At 37.9% G+C, this 12882-nt stretch overlaps 1 protein-coding gene across 5 annotated transcripts in view; it reads right to left on the reverse strand.

Moving 5' to 3' along the window:
* Positions 1-12882, reverse strand: part of PRKCD (protein kinase C delta) — a 127289-nt gene that overhangs the window by 24441 nt on the left and 89966 nt on the right. The gene's annotated exons all lie outside the window — the stretch shown is intronic.

Raw genomic sequence — 12882 nt, forward strand, 5'->3', positions numbered from 1 at the left:
AAGGCAAATAGAGTTTCCTGACAAATTTCGAAGCCATTGGCTTAAAACTATTGATGTTTGATCTTAACCCACAGGAGAACTTACTCCAGAACTCATACTCTAATACTAAATAATTATGATGATGATAATGATACATCTAGTAAATCACATCTCTGCTTCAGGAACAAGATTAAAAATAGTTCAGTTTTGCTGTTTCAACTTATCTTATTGAGATAGCCAACCAAAGACTAACAGCAATATTTCACTTGCAAGCCATATTACCCCACTTCTTAATTCTGCTGAGCAAGCAGTATTTTGATATATACAGACACCAAATTTTTGAATGCTTCAGAAAAATCACACACTGAAAAATGTGTGCAAGTGTATAGGCTGAAGAAAGGAACATAATAGTAATTCTGCCAAATGTTAGTAATATTTTGGATTATCAGATGGATAAAACAGACGTGTCTGTGAGGGTGATTTAACCAGCATTATAGCCAAAGGGGGAGAAAAGCTGTTTCTTGCATAATTGTGCCCCAGCAGCCTCTCTTTTCAGGCCTACATTTTTATAATTTAGCCCAATGCAGATGGAAAACATTTAATAAATTAAAGCTTCTCCGGTGGGGAGTCGAATGAAAATATAGCTTCAGGAAAACCTGCAAGCTGTGAACCTAACAAAAGAGTTCACCATGAAAATGGGAAATAGATCTCTTCATGCTGAAGTTACTATAGCAATCTAATACTGTGGCCCACAATTCCTAGCCAGCTGCTGATCAGTACATGGGACAAAATCGCAATATGTTTCCCTGCACTTGAGGTAAAACGGACAATGAACACCGAAGAAAAGCATTAGGCTGGCCTCTAAGCTTCAGAAGTCGATGCATACAATGCAGTGGGATGCATAATTTAAAGCTAGTAAAACAGTAACTGTCCTTAACCATCACATCCCAATTTTATCTTAAGAATCTTTGCACATGGTATCAAAATCTGTATTCCAAAACAACCTGCTTCTACAACTGACTGCCTTATTAAATTACATATCTGCACTGCTTTGGCCGAAACCAACCAATATATCAAACTATTATTGAAAAGAACATTGTCACCTCTGCTCCAGAGCAAATGGGGACGTTCGGACAGCAGCTGTTGCTAGACTGCATCTGAAAAGCTAAGACGGCTTTAAATGATATCTAAAGTGAATTAGAGTAGATTACAGTATAGTCCCTATCAATTCTTTATATAAATGCCTCGTAGTACATATTGCCAGAAACCACTTCAAAAAGCGGAGCTATTGTAAAGTCAAATGGGAAGAAAAATTTTATTTGTGAGCTGAGATTCAGATAGCAGTAGTGGCTGGGAGGAGTAGGTTGAGGAAATGAGTCAGAATTCCACATAGTTGGGGGGCAACACACAAGAATGGGGAACTTTGCCCTTCCCCAAAAGCATGAAGTCATGGGAAGTGCAACAGAGATTGGCAGGATTTTCACAGACTAGATCCTTACGTTATGCATGCTCAACACACTCAGAAATGGTAACATACCAACTGCATAATCAACAATTATGCTGCTGATTGGTGTCAGAAAATCCCCTATAACAATTGTAGTTACTATCTAGATTTGTAATGAATCATTTTAGCCCCAGAACACACCATTACATTTAGCTTTTCTAAATGTTTCCTGCCTAGTAAATAATGAGAAAATATGAAAAATATTTAACAATCACTTATTATTCAAATATCTCCTTTTCTCTTCTTAAAATTCAGATCCTTTTCTCAAACCAGCTCTTTCAATATATCTTAAACCTCCTCCCAGCATTTATACATTGAGCTAGGGGATAAAATCAGCCCCCAATCATGACACTGCAATCACACCAGAAGCACTGTATCTATGTGAACATACAGTTTTTATTTAAATTCTTCAGTGCCTATTCTTGCTTCTAGGTAAATCACAGTAACTGAAACAAGTAGTATTTCATACTTTTAACATTCTAGAATATATTTTATTGAGCTACCCAAACAATATTACTAGAGTTAACCTAACCACAATGACAATAACCCCCATACCAAGAGCACTATCTCAGCCCAATCAGCTCATTCATTTCCAAATGCCCAAGAAAAAAATCTTTGCTAGAAGCTAACAAACCAGTATTCACAGAGAGAGAGAGACAGAGAGCTGAGCTCTCAAGATATTAATTTATTCAGTATACAATATGGGTTTGGGGTTTTTTTTGAAAGCTTAGAAATGGGAAAGCAAATGGTGGGATTTGAAAAAAAAAGAGAGCTTGCCATGAATGTTTCATAGTGGTGGATTTGTATGGATAGGTGAAATCCAGTTTTGTGCTAAATGGCTGACCAGTTAAAGGAGCACTGCCAATGTAAAAAGAACATATTGCAAACACATTTTCCCCCATGCTAATAATACCACCTTCAATTTAAAACTTACTAAAGTTGAAGTTCACAGTGTCCCTTTAACTATTCTGTTGCATTGCCATTGGTTCATTTGAATGTTAACAAAGCCCTCTGGGCCAAATTCAATAAAAACATCTATCTAGAACCTTTGCACAGCAATACACATTTCCCCCAAACTAGATTTCTTGCCTTGCACAGGCTCTTTCAGCTCAGAGAAAGCAGTTCTTCAACCTGGCCCTACAGTCTGCATGCATTCTACAGACACACATGCTACACACACATGAATGAATTACCCTTACAAAAACTACTTTAAAAGGGAAAACTTTCCAGAACTCTACATTTGAATAAAATAATAAATCTAAATATACATCTGTTACTCTTGATTATTTTTAATTGTTTTTTGTTTACTATGTTTGTTCCTAAAACAGTATATTTTGTTCATTTACTTTTTCACCATCATGTATATTCTCGTTCTATGTATTTTAACGTTTATTTTATCTGTATCGACTTCTTTGTTCTGAGAGTACTTGTGGATTTGGCTTTGATGACATATTTTAGGTTTCAATACCAATATAATTATGCATTTGTTTACTGACATGAGCAGTACCCTTTCTATAGTGATCTGGCATATAATATTCAATCTAAATCTACACCAGCCCATGGCAGTTATGTTAAAACCTTTTATATGAGTAACTAATCAATTACTCTTTTTTCCACAGAACCTTTTAACAGGACTTATATATTTAGAAGTTGCTGCACTTCCATTGCAAGGGTAACTGAATGAGTTAGTTGTAATAGATGTTTTCTTAGACTGCCAGGGCACCTTGCCCTCTAGATGTCACATTCTTCTTGTGTGTGTGTGAGTTGTAAGTAAATAAATGAAATAAACTCCACACCAAGAATTGAGCTGACATCCCATTGCTTCGACTCAGATACTGCAGCATAGTATCACAGGAACAGGTAAGTAAGGACACCAGTATTTTAGCAAACTGCTGTTTAAACAAGGGGTGTGGGGAACAGATTAAAATGGACAAATCTGCAGTCCATGTATTGAACACCACAGCCAGCACAAGTTTCTAACACGCAAATGGCATGGGATCACACTGAGTAAAGGAGTAAATAGACAAGTTACTTCTCATTTTAAAAATTACAGCTAATGCTCATTCTTCAGAGGTGCTACTGGTCCTTTTCTCATCATGCTATGTCTTCCCCACCAGCTTAGTAGTTTAGGGCTTGATCCTCACCATTAGAATTAACAGAAGTTTTTCCATGGACTTCAAAGGGAGCAGGATGAAATCCCTAAATCCTACGGTTACCAACCTGCTATTCTCCTCTGCCTGACATACCACCTACATCAGATACAAGGCAAGGGAGGAACTCAAGATTTCCAGCTATGATGGTTTGCGTGTGAATAATGGTTTAATGGCAAGAGGCAACACTGCTGCAATATTAAAGTTTTCACCTTTCCAGTCCACCCACCTACTGCCATAGCAAGGTGCTACGGGGTAGGAAGTGAGGAGAATTCTAAGGGTGAAATCCTGATCCCATTGATCTCAAAGGGAATTTTGCCACTGACTTCAATGGAGCCAACATTTCACCCTAAATGTTTTCATAGAGTTAACATGTCTGCACAGAAATGCTTGACAGTTCTTGCTCTCTGTAAACACAGGAACCGTATTATAAAGCACAAGGAGAACCAGTCCATCCTAACATCTGAAAATACATTACCTACCTCCTGTGCACTGGGAAAACTAAGTTCAGTTCCCTCTGCCTTGTGGTTTATGGTACTTGGCTGATAATGTACATTGCTGGCTTATTGTCTACAATGTAATATGTGGCTACGACAGAATAAAATAAATTTAATATTTTATTTTATTTTTTAAAAAATCTCACCTTTAAGAGGTATGATTTTCATGAAGTCCATTTATGTTCATGTATCTAAACCATCAATTTACTTAAGGGAGAGAACTGAAGGTTCAGTTTAGTACTAGACAGATCACAATATGCCGAATATGGCATCTCTTCGGGATATTATTCTCCCCCTTAGTTCACAGCTACATTTGCTCTCCCTCACATCTTACAAATTATAGGGCCATCTTCTGACTTTTAATTTATCATCATTATGGTTTATTATTATTTTTAAAAGGAGACAAGAATGCCAAACGTGCTTTGCGCACCAGAGATTGTACTGTATTGTAATTTAACCCTACCCAGCATGTAGATGGTGTTAGCAGAACACCTATAAATCTGTTTCTTAGCATGAAAAATAATGAGCTAAATTATATCTCCCTCTCTTCAAATCTCATGTTCAGTTACTCACTCTCCACACAACACGCAAAGACGACACATTACATTTAAAGCAGCGTACACACATCTTTGAGCAATTCATATTTCCTCCTCCCAACAGGACCAGCTAATATCCTGGAAGTAACTTGTGAAGCATTTGCTTTCTGATATAAGTGATAACTCTGAAAAGAAAGATAATTCACTAACCCTTTCTCCTAGAAGCTGAAGTGAGCAGCATGGCAATTTAAAGTCCAGAAACAAACAAAACAAAACAAACAAAAAGATATATTCCAACTGCTTCCACGCTGCTCACACACAGAGTGAGAGGCTCAGTCTTAAACCATGCACTGTGATGCTGGGTTTTCTTACTGGATAAGGTCATTAACTACATTTGAATAAACAAGGTCAAGCAAGGCATAAAATGTATTGCATCTGCACACTATTAAGCTGCAGCTGCTTTTCAGGAGCATCACTTTATTTTCAATTACACAATATGAGGGTGGGGGAGGAAAGTACATAACATTATAGATTGTGAGGGGTCACATGCCTTACTCCCCATTCCCATTTTCTGTTGCATGAAAAAAAAAGTCACCTGAGTCCCATCTGCAACATTCTCTCTCTAAAGGAAAGGTAATATGGAAGGCAAGAAAAAATTCTCAGGACGGGACAATTTGGGGCCCTTGGGTTCTGGTACCTGAAAGTCAGGGCTCTGTAGCCACTGTTTTAAAGAGTCCTTGAGAAAAGAACTTCAAGGATTGGGAAGGAGACCTCCTTCTGTCACCAAATTGTCTAGCAGCCTTCCTGTCAGACCCTAATCTGCAACAAAGGAACATGAGTTAAGGGCTACTGCAATATCTCAAGGCAGCCTTCTTTGTTTACCATTTTAACAGCAATTTATTCCAAAGAAACTACTTTGTAATAATATATTTGATGGTTCAATATTAAACACTGTGATGTTACACCACATATTCTTTATGAAAATATGCTTATGTTATAAATATGGCATAACTGATATATGTTATGCAAGATGGGTCTTGTAAGGTATCATCAGAAAGGTTATAATTTACTGACTGTGATTATCCAATTTGTATGCATTTATCATTTCTGTATCTAAAGTTAGGAATATGGACCATGTAACAATTACAACTGTGTGTGTATTTGGGAGACACCCACCAGACAACAGGTTATCAGCCTTGATGGGCCATTAGGAAGAAACAGTAACTTTTTGAAGATACTAATATCTCTCCTTCCTGAGAAGGATCCTAGCTGTGACACTACTAGGTCAAGTGGACCTGTCACCTGTCATCTTGGACTTTTAGTGGAAAATTACTAGAAGGAGGGAGGTCAACACTGGGAAAGAAAAGATTCTCACCTTATGTAAATCTTATTTAAGGCTGGGAAATAAGGCAAACAGGAATCTTCTTCATTGCCTTCCCGCCCAAGAAAAAAGACTGCTGAAAGTACTTGAAGAGACAAAGGGACTAAGCTGAGGGAAGGGCCAGGGCTGAGTTCAGACTAAGACAGAAGTCTAGTCTGTAAAGAGAAATAACTGGAACTCTAAGCTACAGAAACTCTGAAACTTGCCTAAAACAACATTTAGGGTGAGAAATTACTTCTGGAAACCAGTCTCTGTAAGATCTTAAGCTTAGTATGTGTGTTTTGTATTATTTGCTTGGTAATATGCTTTGTTCTGTTTGTTATCCCTTATAATCACTTAAAATCTGCCTTTTCTAGTTAATAAACTTGATTTGTTTATTATTACACCCAGTTTGTGCAATTTCTAACTGAGGGGGGCAGCAAGAAGTTGTGCATATCTTCCTCCACATTGAGGGAGGAGGCGAATTTATGAGCTTATGTTGTATAGATTTCTCTACAGCACAAAACAATATTATTTTGGGTGTATTTTCCAGAAGAGAGTTGCACTTGAGTGCTGGGTGATTTTCTAGCTGAGTCTTCTCATAGACAGCTGTTTGCAGACTCTGTGTGATTCTACAGCTGGTGCGCCCCGACCTGTGTGTGTGTGCTGCCAGAGACCGGAGAGCGTAATTCAGAAAAAAGGAGAGGGAGCCCAGGCTAGTGGAGCAGGCAGGCTCAGTGAAATCCCAGTATATCAGGTGGCATCCCAGAAGGGGGGTTAAACCCGTCACAACCACCACATAAACAAACATTTCGGACAGAAGTAAGGAAAGATAGTATTGTCAAGGAGGTAATAGTGTGTGTCTAGTAATTAAAACAAGAAACTGGGACTCAGGTAGACTGGTTTGATGCATTGTCTTGGGCAAGTCATGGTCTCATTTTCCCCATCTTGAAAATGGGGATAATTATACACATTTGCAAAGTGTTTTGAAACCCTCAAAAGCAAGGTAATATATTAAGGTAAAATGTCATTAGTAATATCAGCAATATCCTAAAATAAACGGTCAGAAACCTGAAATACTAGCTCTAAAATAATCTTGTTTTATAATATTTTAGAAAAATCAGCAAATACATTTAGGAGATTTTTCATGGAAATATATAAGCCTGCGAGATAAAAACAAAACCTTGTCTGCACAGAGACGCAGCAAAATGTAATCTCAGTTCCCCTTTATGATAACTGTAGCTTTTATTGTTAGCCAATTGTTGTCCAATATGAAAAGTAAAGATCAGTGTGCAGACATTCCTCAAATGCACCAACAAACTTTTCTACTTTAACAGTTAATTGGAATTCTACCTATTGCATTAGTATATGATAGTGCAATGCAGTCAAAATATTTGATCTGCAGAACCCAAATTGTTAGGCTATTTATCCATAAAGATGACAAAATGGTTTGTTTTCTTCTGATTATTTTTTAGGTTGATCCCCTCCCCCCACAAAATCCATTATTGCTGCTTACTGAACACTTTTTAAGTTGATATTGGAAATGGGTGTTGAACTGTCAGTGCATGAATGGCCGATTCCTTTTGTAAAATTTGCATTTAAAAAGGCACTCAAGTGCAAGTCTTGAAGGGGCATCTTCACTGACTGAACAGCCTGCACCAGAACAGGGGGTTAGCTTGTAATTGCTCTGAAAGCTAGAAAAGGCTCATACTTCCCACACAGAAGTTCTTGCTGAATTTTTCTTTTTACTAACAGGAAAATTAAAATATGAATCTAGGCCAGTCAAGATGTCCTACATGGTGATCTCTATGTTCAGCTCAGTATTTAGGCTTTTTTAAAAAACGAACCTATTTAAACTTTGAATGTCTTAGTTCATATATACATTTTTTGTGATCAAGCAGCCAGATATAACCCCGCATTCTCACAAAGAGATGTTGCCCTCTCCCAACACACCCAATGGGCATATACACCTTTTTATAAAAAGTAGCATAGATTATTGTAGCACTGTATTAATGTTGGTTAGAACAAAACATTGCCTCTGTAGAACACCTAAACCCCTTATGTGATGTCTTTATGTATCTACTCTTTTTTAGTTATCAATAACTAGAACCTCTGATTTTCTGTTGTGACACAGAGTTAAACTCATCAGGAAAAACAATATTTAGCTTTTTAGAAACATACTCTGGCTAGATGGTAAATACCTCACAAAATTCTCTGAGTTGTGATAATTAGATGCTTTGCTTTTAATTAAAACTCCTGCCATCTATTAGGGCATTTAGCCATAGTTCTTATTGTGCAAAGGCATCTGCTCTCAGCTTTCAAATATTTAAATGTTGAGTCTTTCTGAAATTATGGTTCTGCAATTTTCATTCTAATTTTGGCCTTTTTGGCAGGGTGCATATTCTTAGTCAACACCCTCAAAAGTACCTGAAGAAGCAATCCTGAAAAAGTATTAAACAACTCTCATGTACTGCACCAAGGTAACTTCAGAGCACAGCAACCTTCTGCTTTACTGACAGTAAATCTTATCCTTTTTTAGGGTTTGCCTACACAATACAGGAGGGTGTGAACTGAAAGTGGATTAACTATTCCTAATTAACTTCATATGTGGATTAAAGTAATTTGGAGTAAGACATTCTTATTCAAGAGCATCCACACATGAAGTTAATCAGGAATAGCTATTCTGGAATAATTTTCCATGTTGACAAGTCACCAGTATTATTCCATTTACATGAGTGAGAAACATTTAAAAGAAACTTCTGCAGTAGTTCAAATTAAGCACTATAAACTGATGATCCTATTAAGATACATTCCTGTCTCACTAGAGGTTTTAGGGATTTGTTGTTGTTTTGATATGTGGGGGCACAAGGGATAGTTGGCATTTGCACCTATACTTTACGGTTCACGAGAGGAGACCATGGGACTGAATAATTCAGGAGGCCAATTACCACCGCTCAGGGCTTTCTGGTCTACATCTAAAATGGTCAATAATTATTAATTTCACATGATTTTTCTTATCTTTATAAAAGCTGTTCCCATTCTGGGCATATACTTATAGCCAGGGAAGCATCCAAAATAAGATGCTGTTTTTTGCCAGCACTCTCAAACTGGTCAAACAGCCTACGGCATGCGCAGCAGGACAGACAATGATGGTAGTAGTTCGTCCTAGATTTAAACATTTCAACTTTCAGTGATATATAGATCATGGGTGCCTAACTTTCCACTCTACTCCTTACGGTTTTCTTACCTGACTCTAAAAACCTCCCCAAAAAGTACTGTACTGTCAGCTTTTCTTCCTTTGCCAGTTCTCTCATGAGCTCCAGCCTTCTATCTTCTCCCTCCGAACAGCTTCCTCATTTTCCTTCTTAGCCCTGGTCTACACTGGCGGGGGGAGGGGAATCGATCTAAGTTTTAGATTGACTTACCATGGTGCCTTCACTGCGGTAAGTCGACTGCTGCCGCTCCCCCGTCGACTCCGCCTGCACCTCTCCCGGCAGTGGAGTACATGAGTGGACGGGAGAGCACTTGGGGATCGATTTATCGTGTCTAGACTAGATGTGATAAATTGCTGCCCGCTGATGCGGCGGGTAGTGTAGAGATACCCTTAGATACTGAAGAGGTCTAATACATAGCAGTGTCCGCCCTGTAGAGTTAATTGGTCTCAACTTCTAAGTGTATTTCTAACGGTCGTTAAGCAAACACCTCATATGTTATGTTAGTGGAATAATATTTATCTTATAAAAACAAAGCCCTACACATTATAAGAAACAAGGTGAAATTTTTGGAGACACCTAAGTGACTTAGGAGCACAAGTCTTGCAAGGGGACTTGTACATCTAAGTACTTTTACAAATCTTACCCTTAGTTTTCTGGCGTAAACTGAAAAAATAGAAAGCCTCAGGGAAAATCAGTTTCCCCCTACAAGCCTTTCCCCTATAGCATAAGAACATTAGCACTCTGCTCTCCCTAGTTTTCTATTGTTCCTTTTTAATTTCTCAGTTAGAAGTCATGTCAGCAATAATAAAGGCAAGATTAATGCTGAAAAACATGTAACACTCCCTGGATATAACACACAAAATGGCCATTCCAAATATCTTCTTTTTTGTTTTACTGAAACTGCCAAACTTGCCTGATCACAAAACAACGGACAAAAAGAGAAAGAAAGCTTTAGAATTTACATTTAGATTGACGAGACTGAAGAGCAAACTGCCTTGGATACCGACTTTATCCAAAGGTTTAACAACACTATAGATTAACACTCTCTCATGGTTAATTATAGGATGATTTCACGAATTCACAACAACTGAGAGACTTATGATTTAACAAAGAAGTAGGCAAAAAAGCACAAGGATATTACATCTATTTTCTCCATTTGTTTTGATAATTGTTGTTTAGTTTTAATTATTTATAATAATTCTCATAGCATGCTAGCATGCTGTATAGTATATTAGAATTTTCATAACAGCACCTCGCTACTAGAGTACATCTTTGAGAAAAGACTATAGGCTTGTGTGTGATAATTTGCAAAATTCTACCGTATTTTCAGTGCAAACTATGACTATATTTCATACTCCTTAGTGAGACAAAGGCAGGCCTCAATCTTGTTAAATGAACTATCATAACATATTTAGAAAAGTTCACTTTGCTCACTCTCAGCCCAGAACTTTGCAAGCTTTTGACAATCAGATTTCTATGCATTATCCCTGTGTTTGTCAATACATATGCTGTCATAGTACTAACTCTAATCTGCAGCAATCTTGCATGTGAACCAGAGGTGTGTGGGGACCAAGATAAATGTTTCCTAACACACTTCCCTGATGCCAGTTTGAACCCAGACTGGAATAGTGCTAACCACTATATTTAAAACATTCAGATTTTAAAGAGAGATTTCTGTTAATAAGTCTTCAGAGTCACACAAATTTTGTTGCTTTACCAAGTTTTGTTACTTAAGAGAACAATCATTAATGGCATGTCCAAACGAGAACTCTGTGATCACACATATCCCACCACATTTTATCTTTAGTAATCATACAGTAGGTTTCACACAGATGGTACATGTGATGCAATATGACTTCATGTTGAAGAGTTTCAAGACAATAGAATCATTTTAGCTTGATGTTTTTAATGTCCCATTTCCTTGACATTCTTTTTGAATATCCTTTATGTATAACTAGAATATAAAAGGATTACCTGCAGCAGATTCTTTTCCACTAAAAATACTTTTTTCCTTTATTTTTTTTTCTGTGCAAATGTAGCGCTTGTCAAAGGTGTCAGCCTATTTGAATCTTGGGTAAGTAGGTGGAGCCCACCAAAGAACAAAAGTCCTATCCCTCAAGTAAAGGAGGGGCTATACAGCCCAAGAATTAACTAAGTATGGGGGACAAAGAATGAAAAAAAACAGGGATGAGGGTGCAGGTATTGGGGTCGAAACAAAGGATTCAGAGATGGAGAACTCTAGGCAATCCCCATTTATATGAACAGTCCAAGAAGTCAGTGAATGCTGCCTGGAAGAACTCTGGCTGAATGAATGCATTGTTGAGAGACCAGAAAAAGACCCAACACTTGTGGACATACCACCCACCCTCCAGTCCAGATTCCAGTTCCAGGAGGAAGTTGATAAAGAGATATTTGGACTTTATGGGGCCACGAGCGGGGAGTGCATAGAGTCACAAGTGCAGGGAGAACTGCCAGATGGGGAGCCCTGGAGAAAGAAGCTTGTATGTCTTATCCATAGAATAGTTACACCACATGTAACAAGAGTACAGTCTTCCTGCCCCATCATTCCCCCATGAATGTGTTTCAACCCAGTCTTTATAGTCCCTTTAGTTCTTTGTTCCTCTGTTGGAAATGCCAACAAGTGTTACTGCTAACTAGGGACTGATTTTTTAAATGTCAACACTTGTCTAATAGCAACAGATCTGGGCTGAGTCCATCAGCTCAATTTGTATAGACTAAACAATCAGCAGGTGGCAAAGTATTTCCAAACTAGACTGGATATGAACTGGTGATCTGGAGGTGAAAGGGTCCTAATTAGTGTTGTGCAAATATTTTGAAATGAAATGCAAACGATATTAAACTCTTCTAGTCTTAGGTGTGTGGGTAAAAATGAAACAAGCAGAGTTTCATTCCAACCATGACATGAATCTTTTTGCCATTTCCGAATAGGCACAATTATTTTGGAGACAGAGTGGGTCATAGTGCTATGGCTTCTAATTTACTGGACACACAGTATAAAACCATAGAAGACAGAGACAGACGAGAGCTGTCAGTGGTAAGTAATTCAGTAAATCTCTCTGACAGTGTAGGACTGTTCCCTGAGCATACTTAAAGGCCCACTGTTCAGTCTGAGTTTAAAACTCAGATGGGGTTTCTACCACTTCCTCTAGGAAGTTATTCTACAGGCTGCCAAGACATTTCCCCCATTATTCAGCTTAAATGTCCCCTTTCTTAATTGTATCCCATGACCCCTAGTTTTCCTCTATACACTATATTCATTCCTTCTCATATATACAAAATTTACAGCATTTAAAATAAAATGGTACAGCACTGACATTATTCACTTGCTGACACACATTTAATTATTTCATTCAGTCATACGGTTTTTAGTTTCAGTGGTTAGGACACTAGCCTGGGACTTGGAAGATGCGTGTCCAATTCCTTGTTCCACCACAAACTTCCTGTGTGACTGTGGACAAGTCACTTAACCTCTCTGTACTTCAATTCCCTGACAATAAAATGGAGAGAACAGCACTTCCTTACCTCACAGGGATGTTGTCAGCCAAGATACATTAAAGATTGTGAGGTGCTTAAATGCTACAGCAGTGGAGGCTATATAAGTATCTGAGATAGATACATTA

Source organism: Lepidochelys olivacea, assembly GCF_965140295.1.
Source record: "Lepidochelys olivacea isolate rLepOli2 genome assembly, chromosome: 7".
Taxonomy (NCBI): Eukaryota; Metazoa; Chordata; order Testudines; family Cheloniidae; genus Lepidochelys; species Lepidochelys olivacea.